Here is a 20795-nt window from a genome sequence, read left to right on the forward strand (position 1 = left end):
ACACCAGTCCTATCTCCAAACCTTGATTCTAGCTGTAGTTCTTGACATACATCTATGAAAAAAACTGTGGTAGCACTCCAGTGCTGCTGTTCCCAATGAGATCCGTGTTCCTCTCCCTTGAGGATGGTGAGGGAGCCTCTCGCAAGGAAGAAGTAGGTTAGGAGTTTCTACCTGCAGAGTTTGTTTCCTCGGTATAGTATCCTCAGGTCTCCCCCAGCAGCACCCCTGCGTGGTCCTGGCCCACCTGGTTCCCTCTGCTGATGTCTAGCAGTTTTATTTTCCATCTTTCTATCTAAGGCAGGATACAAAGGCCTCAAGTCCTATCCCTTCCCGTATTTGATATAGGGTTTAGATATTGTGTCTTATGGTGTATTTTTATTTATTTTGTTCTGAAATTAAAATACAAAAAAAAAGTGTAGTTTTAAACCAAAAAATTTAAAATGTAACTACCATATAATCCAACAATCTCATGTCTGGGTATTTACCCAAAAGAATTGAAATCAGGATTTTGAAGAGATATTAGCACTACCATGTTTCTTGCAGTGTTATTCATAATAGCCAAGATGTGAAAACAACCTAAATGTCCATCCACAGATTAATGGATAAAGAAAATGTGGTATATACACACAACGGAATATTATTTAGTCTTAAAAAAAGAAAAGGAAATCCTGCCATATATGACAACATAGATGAAACTAGAGGACATTATGCTAAGTGAAATAAGCCAGTCACAGAAGGACAAATATGGTATGATTCCATTTATATGAAGAATCTAAACTCATATATATGGAATACAAAAAAATGGTACTGATGAACGCAATGAAAGGGCAAGAATAAAGATGCAGATGGAGAGAACGGACTTGAGGACATGGGGTTGAGGGGGCAGGGCGAAGGGGAAGCTGGGAGGAAGTGAGAGAGCAGCATAGACATATATACACTACCAAATGTAAAATAGCTAGTGGGAAGTTGCTGTATAACAAAGGGAGATCAACTTGATGATGGGTGATGCCTTAGAGGGCCAGGATAGGGAGGGTGGGAGGGAGTAGCGGGAGGGAAGGGATACGGGGATATATGTATAAATACAGCTGATTCACTTTGGCGTACCTCAAAAGCTGGTACAAGAGTGTAAAGCAATTATATTCCAATAAAGAGCTTAAAAAAAAAAAAGAATCTAAAGTAGTTAAACTCATAGAAACAGAGAGTAGAATGGCAGCTGCCGGGGGAAGAGGAAATGGGTGATTGTTGTCCAACTGGTATAAATTTCTTGTTACTCTGATGGATATGTTCTAGAAATCTGCGGGACAACTCTGTGCCTATAGTCAATACTGTATTGTGCACTTAGAAACTTGTTAAGAGGGTAGATCTCATGTTGTAGTCTTACCACACACACACACAAAAACTATTATAGTAACATAATCATAATTATTTTAATATTACCTCCAAAATTCCCGAGAGCCCCAAGTATATAATTACTCTAAAATAAAAATAATGATTATATTCAGTATATATACATTATGTATATTAAAAATCTAAGAGTAACTTCTGAAAGTAAATTTCAGAGTTATGAGACTTGATGAGATCAGAATTGTTCTGTAGTTTGGTGAAATTTTTTATTCACATCCATATCTGAAATCATGACTTGGGATTTTTTTTTTTTTTTTTTAGTAAATGCTTTTTAGGTTGATTATCAGAACAGAATGTCTATCTAGGGTGGGTAAGTTAATGAAATATGTATGAAGTGCTCACTCAACTAAGCACTCACTTTAGATGAATGTTGAGGATTTCACAAAAGGTACTATTTACTCTGTACTCACTACATGCCCAAAATGTTACCTATTTTTAAATAATCACAAAATCTTGCAAGAAAGTTGTTATTATCACCATTTAACAGATGAGGAAGTTGAAGAAGGGTTTTAGCAACTTGCCTAATGTCACATATCTTGCAAGCGAAAAAGGCAGAATGTTAACTTGGGTGAGTTTTATTTCAAAATCCACACACTTCCCACTACATTTTGCTGACCTCCTGGAGCTCACTAGTTAGTACTGAAAGACTTTCTGTCTTTGGGGGTAGAGTTCCTGAGCCTGAGACAAGGGTTTGGGTGCACATGATTTATGGAAGGTGTGCTCTAGGAAAAAGAGAATGAGGGGCACAGGGAAAGAAAGGGGAGGCAGCTAAGGAATGAGGCATCTAAGCTGGAGTCTAGCTTTCGCTTGATTCCACTTGGAGCTCAGGAGCAGGAATTGTACCACAGTGTCGATTGCACCTTGAAGTCACCCTCATGGGGACTCCCTGTATGAGTTAGTCACAAGGGGATGTGGAAGTGAGAAAGACCAACCATTCCAGTATGCTTGGGGCTGAGAGATTTTCTGGGAGGCAGAGCTTTCAGTGGTGCAGTTGGGAGAGTCCCAGGAAAACCAGGATGGTTATCCCTGTGTGTAGCGGCCCAATTAGAGCTAAAAGACATTCTCCAGAGAAAGGGGAAGCTGTGAGCCCTTAGCAGCCAACACTCACAGAAGCTAGGGGATGAGTTTGCAGCCTGGGAAAGGGGATCTGGCTTGGGCAGGACTAACAGCCCCTGTAGTTGTCTTGCTTAACTTGCTGTGATAAGTCATTGGGGCAAAGAGACTGAAGAAAGTGGTATTGTATGAGTGCATGTACTCTCCAGAGTGGACTAAAGAGCTTTGTAGAAACTGGACCTTTAAGGTAAGAGTCTAAGAATTTATTCAGGCAGATTTCAGACACTGAAGCACCCGGCAACAAACTGTTCAGTTATGGAATGAATTCTATAACAAAAAGAACCCTATTCCTTCAACAAAACCAATGTTGCAGGATGCAATAGCCCCAGTCAGACTGACAGCATCCTTTCTGCTTCTTCCTTCACGAACTCTCCCACTCATTCCTTGAGGCATGTCATGCAACAGTAAGGAAGATGGTTGGGAGCTGGATGATGAAATCAGGAAGAATAACTCCCAATGGCTAACAGATGATGATGTAAAGGAAATCGTTACTTGTTTTCTCTGATATGAATCATCAACACCCCTGTTTATGGTTTTTATTTGGTATTGTATTTACGAAATAACCCTTCTGGGCAGAGAGAATCTAATGTAGGGTTGGATGTAATAAGTATTAAATAATACCTATTTTCATCATAATAAACTTGTTATTAGGGTCTTTCAATACAAGATGAGAGGGCCGAAGCACTGTATGTTGAAATGATGCAGGCAATGATTTCTAATTGTTTTGCACTGGAACAAAAATATTGTCTCCATGAATCATAGCCCAAAAGGCATAAGCATCTGCCTGAGTAAGTAATATTTTTCTCCAAAAATTTCAAAGAAAATGATATTTGATTGAAAATTATTCTCTAGGCTCCTATTGTTACTGTACTGGATAATAAATGGTTTAAAATCACAGATTAAAATATATGAGTGAGGAAAACAGCAGCATTCATAGGAGGGATGCCTTCAAAGTTCAGTCTCATGTATGTCCTGCTCTCTAGCTAATGAGTTTGTTTCCAAAGAATAATCCTCAGGGCAGAATTTCAGGGTACAATCCACCCCATATCTCCTATCCTTCCCAGAGTTCCCCTTGAAGGATTGCTGCTCTCAGTTTCTTGAGTGTGCATGTGTAGAGGTGATTAGCGAGTAGATGGAGGGCCGATTGTCAAGGGGTCTGTCATTTTCCTCACATGAGCTCTGAGCTTGTTTTGAGAGACCTATCTCTTTAAGTATATTCTGCAGTTATGTAATAGGGCAAGATGTGACTTAAGTATCACTTTGCTGATCAACTCAGGAATCTTTTCTATTCTGTTCACATTTGGAACAGAAGAAATATATTAGAAATACGTTAGAAGCAGCATTCCCTAGGGTGTGTCCTGTAGGTGACCCACCCCCCAAGATCCCTGGTCAAAATATCTGAGTACCACTATTTGATCCTTTAAAGACATCACAAGGCAAAGAAACATATTGGATCCTTTATCTAATCTAGGTGTCATCCTAATATATTTAATAACAAAGTCCATTTTGCCTTGAAACTCTCATTTACCCTTGAAGAGGACACATGCGTTTTCTAGAAAAATGTTTTCAGAAATGGGGAGCAACAGCAGAGTCCTTGTCAAAAGGACAATCAGGATCAACTTTTTGATGCCCTGCGATTTTTCCCATATCCCTTGTCTATCCCCTCTGATCCCCATTGCCCCTTGCCTTGTAGCAGCTCCATCCTTTTGAATGAAGAAATAATGTAGGAAAAATTATGGCCTTTTCAGAAATATGTTGTAGTCCTGTTTTGAGATCCAAATAAGAGGACATCTATGTTTCCTATATCTGAGGTTCTATCTGTACCTCTTCCTTTGCTTTTCACAAGTGAAAAATCATAGGTACGAACAAGGATAGAGGAAAAGAAAGAAAAATCATATTTAGCATATTTTCTTTCCTATGGTACCTAAGCATTTAAACAATATATATGCATGTATATATATACACATAGATATGTATATTAAAAGCCAAACAACCCCAGCAGAGATGAAGTAGTATATTTAAACATTTGAACATCAAAATCTATTAAATGAAAGCTGCAATGGAGAAATACCCAAAACATTCAATAAAGCTTTTCAACCTGAATATAGGGTTACCATGACAACGAAACTCAAAAATCCCTCTTCTTCATATAAAGTTGCTGAAAAAATGCCCATGGTGGAAGCAGCATGGAGTCCTCAAATTTATAACTACTGAACAGAGGTACAAAGAATCTCCAAAACATTTGATAAAGCTTCAGGGTGAACATTTTAATATCCTCCTTTAAAAACAAATAATAATAAAAAGACCCAAGCCATTTCCACACTACCTCGTTTTTCTTTCATCTAACCCATTTTGAGGATTTCATGCTATTTTAAAATCATTTTCTATGAAAGAAAACAGTGTCAATTACAGTGGCCTAATGAGGAATATTAATAACATTGATCTTAAATAGGTTTGGAGAATACCAAGCATGGCATGGAAGGAGTTTCTGCACAAATCAAACAGTAGTTGTCAGATTGATGCTGACTCAGCACTGCCAGTGTGACCTCATATGTCCTGTATGTTCCTGGGGAAGCCTTTAAATATGCAAAAGACACACCCTGCTAGAGCAAATAGAAGCAAGACACTTGGTTATCTTATTTTCAACCCTCAAAGAGTTTCTTAGAAGGACAACATGTATGCAAATATGCAGGTGTATATGTGTGTGTTTTCATCTCATGTACTTACCTACTTGGGTGTACAAATTTTATATATGCATCTGTGTGCATTGTTTGTGAATATATTCTATTCTGCAGGTTAACACAAAGGATTGGTTCCACACAGGAATGGTGGACTTATTGGTACTTCAAATTTCCTCTCGATGATGAGTGCTGTGAAGGAAATTAAGATAATGTATTTGCCAGTAGTACATAATATATAATTTCCCCAATCTTTTTCCTCTGCATGAGAAAGGTAAAATTCAGAAAGGAAAAATTTCATCCTAATATCCTCACTAGGAAAGCTTTAGAGTCAGGTAACTGGTGTCTAGATGGTCTGAGTAACATACATCGAGGAGAAATATATCAGAACTTAGATATCATTTCTCATTTCCTGGAAGTAATTTATGAGTAAATAGTGTGAGAAGTGTTTTTTAAGCTAACCTGTAGTGCTGTTGGATTGATATTGTTTGTATGTTAGGTTGATTGCTTATGCATTCCCCAGCTCAAGTCTGTTTTGCAATGAGTTAGTTCATCAAATTGAGGGAAATGGTGATTCTTTTCAGCCTGTTTTTATTTGGAGTCAGGGTGCAATCCTATAATCTCTTCTTAAAGTTGGTACCAAATTGCATACCAGGGATGGCAAACAATGATGTTTTCCTCCAAGTGCATTGATCTACAAGGTAGGTCAGGCAGAGTTTTCTAAAAACACACATGTAAAAACTCCTTAATATCCCTTAGGCAAAGTGCTTTTGGTGTTAAGTGCCCATTTTTTCCACACGCCATGCTAGTAGAGTATTCTAATTTTGCTTATGTGAATCCTCTGAGCAGTGGTTTGCCAAGTGCAGACCGGGGCACCATCACCACCACCACCTGGGAACTCGTTAGAAATGTAAATTCTCAGGCCCTACACCAGACCTACTGTACCAGACACTCGGGGAAGGGGCTCAGAATTTGCATTTCAGTAAGCCCTGCTGATTATTTTGATGTATGCTAAAGTTCGAGAACCACTGCTCTACAGGAGAGATTTTGAGAGGATGACAATATGGACGGAGGACATGGATAAGGATCGCAGGGATTAGGAAAAGGGGAGGAAGAAAAGGAGAGAAATTTAAGTCTTCAGAATTAAAAGGGATGTGGGGAGCATTTGATGGCAATCTTTAATTTCCTATGTGATCCACGGAGAGATTAAGTGGCTTGCCCAAAGTCAGAAGTACAGCAAGAAAAAGAAATAACATTTGCTGACTCCTGACTCCAAGATGAGTAAAAGTTGAATATTACATAAGAAATATAGAAGGGACTTTTCCTATCTGTGATGCAGATGTCTTCTTTGACAGCGCGCTCCTTTCACCTAGTGAGTTCAGCTTTCAATTAGCATCCATGACTCACTGAGGCTTTACTCCACAGAAGCCATTTTCAATGTGCAGCTGTGAGTGATAATGCTGCTTTCCTATGTCTGGAGAACTTCAAAGTGATCCCTGTGGGAGAAACACACACATCTTTAGGTCTATACCACAAAGGCTAATGTCATCACAAAGAACATCAACACTGTGTGAGAACCACCTACAAAATGGATGCTATGTGTATAAACATAGGATTAGACCTTTTGGAATGCAAATTTCTGCAGCAGCGCCTCTCAAAATTGGAGGCATATTCGTATCACCTGAGGAGTTTTAAAAATCCTGAGACCCAGCCCAGGCTAATTAAATTGGAACCTCTGGCAGTGGGACACATGCATGTGTGTTTTCAAAAACTCTCCAAATGATTTTAAGGTGCGGCCACAGTGGAGAGCTAGAGTTCTATGCCCTTGACCCTAAAGTGGGGTCCTTGACTTGGCAACATTGGCATTACCTGGGGTTTTTTTGGAGTCTCAGGTCCCACCCCAGACCGGTAAATCAGATTCTAATAAGATCAGAAGTTGATTTATATGCACATTAAACTTTGAGAAGTACCAGCTTCTCTAAAGAAAAAGAAGTCTCTGCTGATACAGATAGTTTTGTAATATACTGAAATTAAGAGTGGGAAGTCAGAATTATCTGGAATCTCACCATTGTTACTTTTTGCATCTCTCTATAAATATGCCATTTATATTACACTTTTGTATTTTGTATTTTATATGCATTATTCATACACTTTATACAGTTCATATCTTGCATTTTATTTGTTGCTGCATCATGGAACATTACTTTGGGAGAATTTTTCCGCAATTAATTGAAAAACTATTTGTAGAAAGACCTACAATGTGTTTATTATTTACATGTAACAAAATTCAATCAGGATCTGAAATTAATTTTTGAAATCACGAATATTAAATTAATTTTAAAAAGTCTCACTCATGTCTGATCCTAGGGGTTCATACTACTGGTCTAAGCCTCTCGCTAAAGTGGATAAAAACAAAGTGAGGAAAAATCTTTTATGTTACTCCCAGGTATCTTCACGTTTCCAAAAATTCTTAAAACAAATCTATGCATTAAATATGCTTTAAAGATCACTGATACTTTTATGGAATGAAAGTGAAGGGGGTTAATATTGAGCAGTTGTGAGTTTTATAAAATCAAGCTGTCTATTTTTATGGACTGTTGAATTCTATGGGCTTATAATATGCATCCAAGGAATTATGAAATGAAAGAAAGTTGTTTGAATAACACTTTCTCTCTGCTTCACTGTGTTACATAGAATGTAGACCCTTGGGCAGTGTGGTATAGTGATAGCACTGGTTAGCAGAAAAGGGGTCAGGCCATCGTAGGATTAGGGGATTTGTAAGGACCACTAAGTCCTGGTTTGCTAAGCACAGTCCAGGCTGTTGCTTGTTGTCATGGAATAATCTTAACAGTGCTCTCTTTCATCTTTAAAAGCGTCCTGATTTAGAAATAAATTATATGGTTCTACACAGAGAATACCAAATCCAACTCCATTAATTTATAGGAGAGGAATTTCTGAAGTGGTCGACTGTACTATTTCTTGCTTCAAAGCAACTACAGCAACAACAAACAACTTTTAATGGCTCACTACTGTCCACTGGATGAAGCCCCAACTCCTTAACACGATACAGAACGCTGCATGATTTGAGCCCTGTTCACCTCTGAGTCTCTCTTTCTCTTTCTCTCTCTGTCTTGCCCATATTTCTCTTTCACTTTTGCACTTGTCCACCTCTCATTCTGATTTTATGTCATATATTTGCACGTACACATCGAGGTAGTATTAGTGCTATTTTCTCAATATTTTCAGCTATTCTCTTTTTTTAGATACCTGATGAGATTGGCCCTGCAAGCTCCCAGGTGATACCGGTTGATTACACTGAGTAGGTGTTTTCTTTTTGAATCAGGTGTCAGAAGCTCAGAATAATTCCATTTTGGAGGTCATCCATTTTTATACACCATATTTTTTGTAGGTCTATCTTATTTTCTTATTCCCATTTTCCTTTAATGTCACTTGTCTTTATGGCTTGCTTTTCAAATCTTAAATTTTCCTTAAATTGTTTTAAAGCCGAGGCATAAACAAATATCTGAATGCCAGGGCTGGTGCTGGGCACTGAAGACGCAAGAATCAATAAGTCAGGGACCTTGCCCTGGGAAACGTCATCGTCAGAAGGGAAGAGTCACACCAGTCCCAGCAGTTTTACCACATTGTAGTGTTACAAGGGTACCTCCTTCTCCCACTTCGCTAATCTTCATGAGAATGGATTTTCTCTAAACAGATACTGCCCTTTCTCTTCTCCTTTACTCACTCTGCCTCTAGAGAGATGGGATAACTTATATGATTCATAAATGTGGGAGGAAAACATTGGTGATGCTTCGAGGCAGGGAAAACCGGCACTCCTGTACCCAGATAGATAAAGCTCTCTAAGCTGGGATTCAACAGTAGGAAACTCTCAGGCACTCATGCTAAGCTACGTTCTCCATCTTGGCCTTTATCAATAGTAACAGTCGTAGCTATTTTGCTTCCCCCATCATTCCTCAGTTTTGTTTCTCAATTTGTTCGGAACCTGAGTAAGGGAGAGGTGTGCTATTTATCGGGGACCTCTTGGAGACACCAGCATTTGGTGCATGGACTAGAACAGCGAAAACTAAAAATAAAAGACCTGAAATTAGGGGAAGCAAAATACACTCTGGAAAGGCTTTTGGTGAGGCAGGTTGTGACCTTGGCAGTTTGCAGAGGCTTATGTTTGGCCAGGGGGAGCTTTATAGTTGTGCTGTTTCCTTTAACTGCTGTGGCCTGGGCAAGAGGCTTTAAACCAGTCACATGGTCCTCTGACCTTGGCGATTGACCATAAGTAAGTGCCTATTACAAAAGTACTTGGCTGCGGTGAAAGTGTGCAGGGGGCCCACATGAGTGCCATGAGAACAGACTGGGCCAAGCCAGGCAGCCTCACTGGGGGACGGTGGGCCACACAGGTCTTAGCGAATAGGCACCGTGGAGGCAAGGATTCAGTCAGAGGATGCATTTCTTTCTTTCTCTTCTTTTCTTTTTCTTTTTTTTAATTTTGCATTTCTGATCTCCAAGTGCAGGCAAACAAGCAAAGGCATGGACCTCAGAGCCTCAGCAAGAAAGGATTTCAGGCTGGAGCTACAGCTGCAGCTGAGGCAAAATGTAATTAGAGGAAAAGTGAGCCTTCTAGTCTTTTAGTCATGAACAACAAATTTGGTGCTTTGAGACCATAAGGCACCTGGCTTCTGAAGGGACCTCTGAATACTAAGGCGTTTTGAGTTTAAATAGTCAGTGGAAGGTCTAGGGAGGCAGAGCCTTGAGGGGCTGCCCCAAAATTCCATTCTGTATTTGAGGCCAAAGATAACAATGGAGGGACTGCAGTTAGCCTGAAGTGGTTTCACCTTGCACGAGGCCCCACCCATGTGTGGTATCCCGTTGGCTCTGGGTTGGCTAATTATTTAGACCACAAGGAGACGCTGGGTTGACTGTTACTTAGAAGCTGAGGACTCTCCCTTGGGAAGCCCGCTTCTGAAGTAGAGAGAGCCATGGTGGAAAGAGACGTCACAAATGCCCGCTCACACGGGAGTAAGGATGCTGTATCACGAGAGAGAACTATGTTCGACTTGGAACTCTGGAGGATGGAAATTGAGAGGTTTTAGTAAACTCCATGGGAGAGAAAAACAAGACAAGACCTGGTGAGTAGGACAGCTACGACTGTAGATTTCTAAATTTCTTTTTAGCTAAAGCGTCTGTCTTTGCGAAGTGATAGGATGCATACCTTCCCCAATATTATAAGTGGAATAGTGCCAAAATTCTTCTCTAAACAAGAGATTTCTGGGGTTAAGTTCACAGACTAAGAATTCTGAAAAACTGGCATTGGCTAACTGACAACCAGATGAGGCTGAAGCCGGAATGTTCTCCATTTATCCTCTTCCCTCTAGATACCATTGAGTTTCTGCTGTGGTCTTTGCAAATAGTACTGAAGTCTGGGAACATAATTTTGAAGTTGTTTGGATTTGGTCATGAGATGACTTATCAGATTATATTATAATGTTTAATGTGAATTCTCAATTCTGGTTGTTAACTAAGACTTGTGTGTGGATTTATTTTGTTTGGAATGACTGAAAGGTACTGTAACTCAGCGGCTACAAATGCATCACATTGTTGAAGGCTGTTCTCTAGTTTGGAAGTCTGGCTTGCTCTTCCTGTAGTCAAAGCAATTGAACAAACTGAGAAGACATCCACATTACCATTACAGATACAGTATAATAAAAAGCATGCTGTGAGTTTATTTTAAAATTGAGTCTATGACTGCAGTCAGATTGCTCGCTAAAGATTTTAACACAGCTGAAATCCATACTCTAGAGAGATTCTTTTGTGTTTCCCTTGAAGATTCTACATCCGCTTCTTTGAGTATCTGAATAATATCTGTGTACATTCTATTTCGTTTATATCCTGCGTTGTATACCAAATGCCTTCAATCATTAATCCATGCGTTGATATTGTCCCTTTACTAGTTGGTTAAATGTTTTTAGGTTTGTTTCTTTGTATTTGAAAACACGTGTTTCCTCTTGCCCCTTATCATTGATAAAAGGCAGGGGTTGGAACTGAAACTTTCTGGGTCTATTTAGTTTTGCTTAAAAGTAGTAATAGGAATTAAGTGCTTACTATGATCTCGAAATTGTAATATTTGAGGCACTAGAGTGGCAGGATTAGACAACATTGTGGCAAATATAAATGCTGCTGTTCTTTTCTTTTTCTCTTTAATCAGAGGTATTTCAGTCTTTAACAGTCAACTGCTGAGCAGGATGTTTTCAGTGCCTTTGCAAGCAGGAAGTGGCCCTTTTCAGTCTTAGAGGCAGTGGCATCCATGAGCTGCTTCAGCCACCTTTGGCAGTGACAGTAAGGGTTAAAACTACAAACAAAAATGTTTTAAATGAAAGGCTTTTTGGTTTTAATGTACTGCTTTTTTTTTTTGTTTCCTTAAAAAAAAAATCTCTCCAAAGGATTGTATCTGGGATAGACCTTGTAGCGTAGACTTTGTGTAAGACTCGTGTTATTTTTTCTTTTCTTTTGTTCTGATTAGGAAGGATGGGGCCCTGTAAATTTTAGACAGGAAACTTACCTTTGCACTGCAGTTAATCCTTAGGTTGGTCTTGTCAGCAGAGTGGAAGTGCGCCACTTTTCCAACAGAGGGCAGTGTGTATTTGCTAAACAACAGAGTTTTCCCTGAGTCCCAAGGTGTGGAAAACTGTCCTCTGCAAAGAACAGAAAGGACACCAGGAAGCAATTTCTTTCTTTCAATTCTGCTTCTTCTGTAGCTTTGACTACAGATGCCACGTTTGTTTTTTGGTGAAAATTATTTAAAAAAACCTTTTCCTCTTACATGTCCCTGGCACCCAAGGAAGAAGTGGAGAAAATAAAGGCAAAATGCATAGAGTCCTAGGCACCCTGCCCACCGGTATTTGCTCATTGCTGTGCCAGCCCCTCTTGGTCACTTTACTTCCAGCCTTGTGATAAGAAAGAGTCCATGACAGGATCTATCAATGCTGGAGTTCCTTTTGCGCATTTCTGTGCATTTTGAATATTTCCTTGACAAAAGCAGTTTGGAATAAATTGTGAAATAAAATTTGTATGTAAGCTTAAGTGTTAATCACTTAAGAGATGCTCAATTTGTCCACCTGAGATGAGTTCTGAAACTACCTTCTTGGCCAGGAATCCTCATGAAATTGTAGTTGATTAACGTAAGGAAATGAATATTTATGGAATGTTTTATGGCTGGAATTAAAAACATTATACAATTTATCCCATTTAATTTTCATGACGTCTTTAAGAGGTGGACATTATGAATATTGTTTTATAGGGGAAGAGCGAGAGGTCAGGTGACCTCCTTAAATCACTTGGCCAGCAAATGGCAGGGCTAGGAATTGAACTTGGGGCTCTCTGGTGTCAAAGGCTGGGTTCATTCTATGTTCCCCAGTTTCTTGTCTTTATTAACCCCCTGCTAAAGGATTGGCTCTGGGAATTCTTGAGTACTTGTGCTATTGCAATTTGGAATCATAGAAAACCTTGACTCAACCTACCATACACATGTAGGATGGTCAATCATTCTTTTCTCAATATATTTTTTAGCTTTTCTTTGCCCTTAAGAAATATGCTTTATTTCATTACTTCTTTTCTGCTGTGCCTGGATGAAAAGGCCATATAGGCAAAAAAAAAAAAAAAAAAAAAAATTTATATGAGGAAATTGAGACTTAGCAAATGGACCTAGAGGTCCTCTGTTCATGTATAGGTCTTCCTCGAGTTTCGTAAGTTGAAAATACCCTAAATAGAAAACGCATTTAATACATTTAATCTGCTGAACATCAGAGCTTAGCCTCGCCCACCTCAAATGTGCTCAGAACACTTTAATATTAGCCTGAAGTTGGGCAAAATCACTCACACAAAGCCTATTTTATAATGAAGTGTTGAACAGCTCATGTAGTTGACTGAATACTGTACTGAAAGTGAAAAACAAAATGGTCGTGTGGGTATGGAATGGTTGCAAATGTATCCGTTTTCTACCCTTGTGGTCATGTAGCTGGCTGGGAGCCGCGGTGCTGCCGCCGCGCAGCCTCACAGGAGACTGTCGCGGCATTGTCACTAGCCTGGGGAAAATCTTAAGCTTTTTCTATTATTTACGATTCCTGAGTGGTGAGAGAAGCACTGGAATACTAGAGGAAAGGAAAGAGAATTCCTGAAGGACTGCTTCTAAAGGAATAGTATCTTGACCACCTGGAAGAAAGAAACAGCCGAAGAGGAGGCCAGTAGCAGAACCACTGAGCATTCTTGAGCAGGAAACTAGTGAGAAGGGAACACAGACCAGGGGAACTCAAGCTGCAGAAAGAAATTGATATGCTCTCAGATAGCCTCACCAGACGCCAGACCTCCAGACAGAGTGGGTACAGATTGCATTAGCCTCTCCATTATTTGAATTTCTGTCCCCTCAACACGGCGGTCTGCCTTTTGAAGGGTATTCCTATTGTCACAGAGAGCCTCTTGCCTTTTCCTCTCTGTTTTTTTTTCCCCCGTAATGACAAAACACAGAGGTCCAGGCAGTCAGAGGTGGAAGCCAAACACAAGTGTTTTCAGAAAGCCTCTGAAATAAACACTGAAGTGCTGTATTTCATAACCCTACACAAAACTGACAGTAGCCAGCTGTTGTCTGAGCTAAACACCACGCTACACAGCCAAGAGCCACGAGGCGAAAAGGGAGGAAGTGAAAATGACTCCTCTTCTACTGAACCACAGATGACAGATCAGCCAAAAAGGACCCTCGAGGAAGCAAAAGTCAATGAGGTGAAAGTCCTTGCAAACGACCCCTGCCTGCTCCCCTTTACCTCTGCAGAAATCATCCGCCCAAATGGCCTTTTATTGGCACAGCCTCTGAATGCGGTCTCTGCCATCATGCTTCTATCTGTGTATCTGGAATCCCGCAAGAACAGATCTCATATCACTAACTTCCCCCAAATTTGGGGCTTTCACTTATGGTTTTCCCTTACCCGATTTTCTGTATTTCCATTTCTTCACCCCTTTCACTCCCTCAAAAGTAAGAAAAACTTAAGAACTCTTGTTACCCTCACTTACGTACTCTACAGGGAGAGAAAATTTCTCAGACTCTGAAAGGCTCTCTAAACTAACCCTGTGAGCAGCTCTTCCCAGCAAATAGAAATTGACTATTATTTAAAATAGGAGTCTGGTTGGTAATAGAAGGAACTCTGAATGAAAATGTTGTTTGGCCCAAGGTAAAGAACAATGAATTTCAAGGCTCTTTTTTGATCTTAGTTGTGGTAGGAGTAGAGATGTGTCCTAGGCAGCCATTTTATTAAGACACTGTAAAGTTTATTTTGGGGGGTGTGTGGGGGTGTATGTAAAGGTACATCTGGGAGCTGATGTAGGACAAATTTGAAAGCTAAATTTTCATGTGTAATAAAGTAGCATCATTTTGAATCTGTTCCTGTGAAGAGGAGACAAAGGCTTAGGAGGCCTTGAAATGTAGAGGAGAAGGGGCTATGTCTTTAAAGTTTGGGTCTACAACATGGTAAGAGACTGGGGCTTAGTAAAAAGTTGTCTCTGAAGCCATAATCCTGTGTTGACTCTGGCCAAGGAATATTTAGACAATATTATCTGATGTTGACTTTCAAGTTGGTTACTATTCTGTGCTATGGTCCAGTCACCCTACGATGTCTTTAAAACCTTCAATACAAGTTCACTGTGTGCATCTGCCTCATAGTGGTGATGCTTTGATGGATGTAGAGGAGGGACGATAGCCAGGAGTAAGTTACAATGGGTCAGAAAGAGGAAAACAGGCACAGGAACAGGGACAAAGGGAAAGTACTGAGAAATCATTAAGTGTAGAAATTCATAGAGAGAAGTGATGAGAACAAAGAATCCCACCCTCTCATCCTAAATCCACAGATGCTCCAAGAGAGTATAGACCATACCACAGTACACGGAATGGGGGGGAGCCAAATCCTTTGGTTTAGTTATTAAGGATAAAAAGGTCCACCAAGGGCTGTGGATATCTAATTATATTTGTTGGCCCTTTTGAATTCAATTCAGGTTTGTGTGACAATTTTTTTTTCTTTTTTAGCTTGACATGGAGTTGTTTATCAGCTCTGTATTTGCTCTGCTGAATGTGGATCTAAACTAAGTTGGGGCTGAAACTTAGGTGATTTTTAGTTTGATTATCATTTAATTTTCAGGCAGATATTTAGCCCTTGTTTTGCATTTTAACAGAGAAACGTTGAGGTTTTTTTTTTTTTTTAAAGGCAGGAATCTCCACTTAAAACTTTTAATATGCTTCAGTTTATGTTTTAACACCTAGTATTATGGCAAGCAAGCACATCCTAGAAAAGAAGTGGGTGAGAGGACAAAGATAGAAGCTTATAAATCATCAATATATGACTATTGGCAACTCATATTTTTTTTATTCAGAAAGTATATAAAAGTAAATTTGAGTTTATGTGCGCGAACATCGGTTCAAATTGGGCAGCATCCAATCTAGCAAATAGGAAGGAAGCTCCAATGAGCTGTATAAAACGAAAGACTTTTATAGGCAGAAAGGAGTGAGAATGAGGAAGTTATACTAGGCAAGAAATCAGGTTGATTATTGCAAGATCACTTTGCTTTAAGAGGTGGGCCGGGGTCTATCTGGCAGATTACCCAACTAATGCTGGTCAGGCAATTCCTAACTGACTGGTTTAAGATTCCATTTCTGGGAGAGCGGAAACTGTAAATAAATATCAGTTTGGTGACATGGGACGTAGCATAGGCAACTCCACTTTAGGCCCGTGGTCATGTGTGTGTGTGTGTGTGTGTGTGTGTGTTTTAAACTCTGGTGAATGCCATTCGCTATTACTATGAAAAACAGTAGAAAGAAAAGCTTGCCATTTCTCAATACCCGTTAGTGTAAAATCACGATATAGGTATGGAAAAAGTGAAGCTTTGTTGTGTTCCTCAGGTCCTGCTATGATGCTCCAAAGAATTTTTTTATATCATGAATTTTTATTTATATTTAAAAATGTATCATTGGAGTATAGTTGCTTTACAACACTGTGTTAGTTTCTACTGTACAGCAAAGTGAATCAGCTGTGTGTATAGATATATCCCCTCTTTTTTGGATTTCCTTCCCGTTTAGGTCACCACAGGGCATTGAGCAGAGTTCCCTGTGCTATGCAGTAGGTTCTCGTTAGTTGTCTATTTTATACATAATATCAATAGTGTATATATGTCAATCCCCATCTCCCAATTCATCCCACCCCCTCTTCCCCCTTGGTGTCCATACGTTTGTTTGCTATGTCTGTGTCTCTATTTCTGCTTTGCAAATAAGATCACCTGTACCATCTTTTTTAGATTCCACATATGTGTGTTAATATACAACATTTGTTTTTCTCTTTCTGACTTCACTCTCTATGACAGTCTCTAGGTCCATCCACACAAAGAAGAATTTTTTTTTTAAGGAAAAACATCTTTATGAACTCTGTTTTTTTTAATCCTATAGGCCCAAACTCTTTCATCTTCATACCCTAGTACATTTTCCTTTACCCTTCCCAGTGATGACCATAGACTCAGTCATTGACACCAGTCCTATGATTGTTTTCATCTGAAGATATTCCACAAGTTGGCAAAGGATGTTTTCTGGTTTGTTTTCTGGTTTATTAATATTTGTTAGAGTTGTTTTATACCGAAACTTTTACTTGCTCCAGTTTTATTTATTTAATATTTCTGTAGGGATTTCTCTTTACAGTTTGAACCTCCCAGGTACTTTCTACTTGTCATTTGTCTGACTCTAACTTTGGACGTTTCTGTTCTCCAGTTCTGCGTTGGGTTGGCAGAGCAATCAGATTGTGGTGACTGCTTACCCCTACTTTGTATGGCTCTCTGGGTGTCCTATTCCTGGCACAGCCACTTGAACAGTTTCAGTATTTTCTTCCATGCGTTCGTTCTTTGGGTGGACATGCCAGGTTGAAGACTCCTTTTTGGTTGGCAGAGGTCAGTCTTACTTCATGCCCATTGGCATTTCTTACTGGTGCATCACTCATCTCTCTGGCTGTGGGCACTCTATCTTGCACATGGCTGTGTTGTTACTCGGCACTTCTGACTACTACACCTGCTGCTGGTCTCTTGTCCAAAACATCGAAGTTGCCTGTGCAGTGCTGGAGGGCCCTCCCATCTCACTCTGGGCAGAGTTGCCTGTTGTAGAAAGGTCAGGTTTGGCCCTCAGTTCTCTCTGTGGTGTATTTGAGTAACTGTTCTTTCAGAGCAAGCAGAGTCACAGAGTCCCCTTGAATTAAGTTATGTATCTTACTGACTTGAGTGACAATATTTCTGGCTGGATAGTGCTGGCTTGGGGTGATGTATTGTAAGCAGGGATGAGTGAAGCAGATTCAGAGATGAGTCCTTTTAACCCTCCATTCTCACAGGGTCAATTTTATCTATATTGATAGGTAGAATATGACTTTCGGAGCCTCAATTGGTAGGAATCTTTCACCTGCTCCATAGTTAAGCTGAGTACATATTCTGGTTTGCCCAGGCTTTCACTTCTTATCTTGGCATTTTGGCCATTTATCTCAGATTTTCTACTTTTAAATAAATTTTTACTATTAATAGTTTCATTAAAATAAGCCATGATACAATCCAAAATTACTAGGTATACAAAGAACAGGAAAACATGACCCTAAAAGGAAACAGTTACAGACAAGCACACTTCTCCAAAGGAGGTAGGCCATTTGTAGCTATAAAGTGAAATTAAAAATGAGGTATCTGAGAGGTTTTTACAAATGTTTTTAATTGAAGTAAGATACACTTATACTATAAAGAATGAAATACTCTACAAAGCACTAGAAAACCCAGCAGTTCTCTAAATACCCTCTGCACAGTTAGCACTTTTCTCAAAAGACACTTTCTTCTTTTAGGCATTCTTTCCATATTTAGGTATTCTTTCCTTATTTAGAAATTTGATCTCATGTTTGCCTTCCATTTTTCTGCATTGATTTTTTGTTCTTGAATTTTAAAATGTGAATGTAGACCTTATCCTGAGCTAAGCCATTTTGTAAGTCAATTATTATAAAATAGTTAATTATCACTAAATGTTGAATGAACGAATGTGTTTTGTTAAATTCTGCACGTACTTCTAAATAATATAGTCAAAAGATGTAAGAGGAAAAATGATCAGCCATCATTATATTTGTAGAGTTGAATTTCTTGCTAGGAGGTAAAATTTACAAATTCTTCTTCCAATACCAGGTTTTCATTCTAATTGCTCAATATTATAATTAATTAATTAAATTTTTAATTAATTAAAGCAACCACAATCTGATCATTACATATGTTTATCAGGTCAGCTTCTTGATAATAGGAATTATCAATGCATTGTGATTTTAACTTCAGGGGGCTTTGAGAACCTAATGGCTTTTCATCCCTCCTCTCTTTCATCTGAAATCACTTTAGCTTAATGTTGTGTTATACAGTATAGAATTCTGAGCCCAAGGAATGAGATTTAAGTTTCAGCTCTGTTGTTGACTCAATCAACGATTTTAGCAAAATAATTAAATGGTATTTTCCTCAATGGATAAAACAATACAAGGCTATTGTAAAGATTAGATGGGAAAGCACATCTGGATGAAAACGTGATTGAGTTTTGCTTAATGTAATAATACACTATACACACATATGCATATATGTATACTAGGAACTGCTAGTATGGCGATGTATATAAGAGATAATAGTGTTCTTTTCAACCATAATGTTTAAATGTTGAGAAACTTTTCATTTTTGAGTACCAACTGTGATTAAGGATTGGAAGATTTCCCTTTGTGGGAATGCCTGTTTCTGGAGGGCACTGTGGCAGGCGGGAGACTACGCTTTGACATAATTCCTAGATGTATTGACAGAACTGTCATTACAGAAATATTCATCGATGCCCTAGTAAGCACCAAATAACTCACATCTCCTGGGAGAAGTAAGCTGAGCATATGGAAGGGGCAGAATTGTAGATGCTTAATATTTCTGAATGAAAATAGTGAATTCCATCCATCCATAATCCACATTCACTGTTAACACTTTAGGGCAGGATTTAGCTAAGCAGATTAGTAATAAAGTTGAATGTGAAAATAGAAGCCTTGTAACCTATTGTTAAGGAAATTTGTTTTCAAAGCTATTTGATAATCCTCTGGTCAAACTGATACTAGAACATGTTCTTATAAAAAAAAGCTCTATTTTCTCTTTTTTCCTTAAATTATAGGGGTAACATATTAATGCATTATTAAAACAAAATATTCAAATACATAAAAGCATATAGATAAAATGTATGCTATAGGCTGAATGTTTATGTCTCCTCAGCATGCACATATTGAAAGCTAACCCCTAATGTAATAGTATTTGGAGGTGGGGCCCTTGGGTGGTGAATAGGTCATAAGGGTGAAGCGCTCATGAGTGGGATTAATGATCTTACAAAGGAGGACTCAGCTCCCTCTTCCCTTCTGTCATGTAAGGTTACATACAGAGAACCAGGAAGTGAGTCCTTACCAGATACTGAATCTGCTGGTGACTTGATCCAGTTCCAGACTCCAGAACTGTGAGAAACAAATTCGTGTCATTTATAAGCCACTCAGTTTATGGTCTCTTGTTATTGCAGCCTAAACACTAAGACAATGTAAAAATCCTCTTCTTAGCCTCCTCTCTCCATTCCTCTCCTCAGAGGTAACCACTGCTAATATGTTTAATATTCCAAACTTTTTTCTATAAATTCATGTGCATATATATGTCATATTCTTTGTGGACATGGATACTTTCAGGTAAAGGAAGCCTGCTCTAAGGTTTCTCCCCATCCTCTTCCTCTTTCCTCCTCTCCACTCAAAGGAAATCAGATTGTCAAGTCAGAGCATCCTTAAATTCAAATTGCTGTTTTACAAGTTACTTACTATGTGACTTTTAGCATATGTCTTCAGTTTTCTAATCTCACAGTTTACTCACTTGTGGAATCAAAGTAAAAGCACTGCAAAAGTTTTTTCAAAAAGTAAATTAGGGAGGACTTGTGAGTTGTTGAAAAAAATAAATTAAATGAAATGTTATATACCATAACTATGAGAATAATGGCAGAAATTATATGTTCCTATCTATCCTTCTTTGTCTTAATCGGTTTTCTTCCTCTGCTAATTACTATTATGCTAAGAAAGGATTGCTTGCTCCTTGAGAAAGACGTTGAGTCTGTAGTGTTAAAAATTATCTGGGAAAAATGGAAAGGGACAGCTTCAGTTTTTTAACTCATAGAAATTTAAAATTGGGCAGATGTAAATATGGGGCAGGCCAAAAAATGGTTTCGATTTTTTAAAAAATAAGAGACACATTTTTCATTTTCCCCAAGAACTTTATTGAACAATGTAGTCACCCTTTTGTTCCACTACCTTCTGCCATTTTTCAGGCAACTTCATAATTCCATCTTCCCAAAACTTTTAATCTTTTTGAGCAAAGAACTGTTCCAGGTGCCTTTTAAAATCTTCCAGAGAATTGAAAGTTTTTCCATTAAGAGAATTTTGTAAAGACTGAAATAAATGGAAATCCAAAGGCGCAATGTTTGGTGAATATGGCAGATGAATCAGAACTTCCCAGCCA

This window comes from Hippopotamus amphibius, chromosome 2 (assembly GCF_030028045.1).
Source record: "Hippopotamus amphibius kiboko isolate mHipAmp2 chromosome 2, mHipAmp2.hap2, whole genome shotgun sequence".
NCBI classification, from domain to species: domain Eukaryota; kingdom Metazoa; phylum Chordata; class Mammalia; order Artiodactyla; family Hippopotamidae; genus Hippopotamus; species Hippopotamus amphibius.